Here is a 2,720-nt window from a genome sequence, read left to right on the forward strand (position 1 = left end):
CTGAGAAACTAAATTAAAAAGTTATTTTTCTGTGTCAGCGTTGTCACGCTAATATATGTATATGTATATGTATATGTATATGTATATGTATGTGTATATCTATATCTATATCTATATCTATATCTATATCTATATCTATATCTATATCTATGTCTCATCTATATCTATATCTATCTATATCTATACAGATATATTTACAATGGATGCTAATTTGAAACTTAGCCTTTGTATATGTGTTATGATAGCAAGTGATTAATGGAAATGAAGTGAATAACATAGGGAAACACATCGATTCATAATTTGCCATCATATTTATAGCATTTTAGAGTTTAAATGGAAATGTCTACTTCAAACCCAAATTTATGTTATTAAAGGTATCTGATGTTCAGAGAAGAGATTTACCCAAAGTAATATGTAGCTCGGACTTTTGATTTACAGTCCAGGATTTTCCCACTAATCTATACTGAGTGTTTTCTTTGTCTTTAGCTACTTATAAAATGTCAAAATCACCATCTCTTTCAAAACTTTAGAAAGTGTCTGTGGTTAACCTGCTGCGCTAGGGTGAAAAACAGTTTCTCACACAGGAATTTACACCTCATTGGCAATTTCCTGTGGAAGTCCAAGTGAATTTGAATAAAGAAAGAAAACATAAAGAACAAGAGATTGATAAAAGTAGAACCAGAATTATTCTTGAAAGGGCTACTTGAAAAATATGGTAACTAATTCAGACAAATTGGTGAAAAAAGATATAGAAGAATGATTGAGGCTGACAGAAAATTGATTGAGAATTTTTGAATAAAGCATATACTAACGAAGAAGGACAAAGTATATTCACTTTTAATTAAAAGAGTCAGATATATTCCAATTACATTTTTATTAGTCTGCTATTATTTATTTCCCTTAATATTGTGACTTCAAGACTTTTGCAAAAAATTCAAGTTTTGAAAACTTACCTATAATAATGAAAAATCCTATGAAATAGCTCTACTGGAGAATTTTTTTTTATTTGCTTATTTTGATTGCTTTTTATTTATGGTTTAAATTAATAAAATTTATTGGACATATTCTTTAAAAATAATTCCATGTTTTTCAACAATAGTTCACGGACCAAAAAAAGCATTACATGTCTCTAATTTTCATTCCTGGCATCAGCAGGACCAAATGAACACAATTCAAATATCCTTAATATAAAATGTGTTGCCAAATACTGCTCCAAATTATTCCCCAAACATCAAAGGGACAAATATACAGATTCCAAGATACAGAACACATTAACAAACCAAAAAGTATTTTAAAAAATTATCAAATATAAGAAACTTTAAACTTTTATTTTTAAAATGAAATGCTTAGGAATGAAAGTGTAATTTAATATAATCACAAGAAAGCACTATCCTTTCTGAAATATTAAATTCTTTTTAAGTCACATAAATATAGAATAATTAACTTTGCTTGACTTCAATGAGGATGGCAAGTAACTAGATTTCAAGATAATAAAATTAAAATTAAATGTCATTTTGACAGAAAGCTTTTTAATATTTATTTTATTGCCTGATATTCCAATTAATATAAGACAATTAACATAATCTAACCACTTCTTGATAACTCAAAATACATATTAAATACATCTTTTATTGTACTATATAGGAATAATGTTCATGGCTATCTTTTAGCTATTCTATTGTTTTCCTTGAAGTCACATTTGAGCTGTTATTTCTCCTGCAACCATTATAAATGCCTTTAACAGTTCCCCCCCAGTTTCTTCTTGTTTTACTTCTAATCTTTACTGGACCAGGGAACTAGATGATCAATCTTTAGGTTAAAGCAAAGTCAATATATCTCTAATTGAGAAAAAGACATACTTCAAGGTTAGAATTCTTGTGACTATGATTATAGAAAATAAAAACTTAACCCCTATTTTTAGATTGTGTTGATATTCTTAAGGGAAAACATTTTATTTTAATTTTGTTTGAACATTTATATAAGATATTCTTTATAAATTTGTATATTAGTTTTATTTAAATCGAAACAAGTCTGGTACTCAAAAAAGTGTTCATTTAAAAACTGTACATTGTAAAAGACAAGTTAGATTGTTAATGTTTGAGGAAAAAAGTTTAATGATAACTTTTTTACCTTCAAAAGAAAGAATTATCCTTCAAGATTGATTGGATATAATTGGTCATCATGTAATTCTCTTAACAAATAGTACTTTCAGGCAATGTGGCTGTTAATAGATCTTCAATTACATACTTTTGGTTTTCAAATGACCAAAACCATTATTATGTATCATATTAATAGATATACAGGTATATTTAAACACGTGGATTAAATCTTATTTTTTTAAAGATAAGTTTAGCTTTGAAATTAATCTGTATTATAATTATTTTTTTTATTTTATTAATCATAATTTAATTCTTTCTAATCTAATAATGATCTAATAAAATAATAATCTAATAAAAAATTACCAGATGCAATCTCTATTATCCAACTGCAAAAAGACTGTTTCTTGTTTAATTTCAATGCAGGACAGGGCAAATTCTTCCAAGTGGCGGGGGGTGTGGAGGAGACCAAGCCCTGTATTACAGAAGAAGATGGTTCTTGGCAGAGAGTGTAGAAAGAATTCAACACACATGCCAAAAGGAAAGTTTATTAGAGAAGGAGTAACACTCCATAGACATAGTGTGGTCTCCTCTCAGAGGCAGAGAGTGAGAAAGCCTAAGAGA

Source organism: Pteropus medius, unplaced genomic scaffold, assembly GCF_902729225.1.
Source record: "Pteropus medius unplaced genomic scaffold, Ma_sr-lr_union100, whole genome shotgun sequence".
Taxonomy (NCBI): domain Eukaryota; kingdom Metazoa; phylum Chordata; class Mammalia; order Chiroptera; family Pteropodidae; genus Pteropus; species Pteropus medius.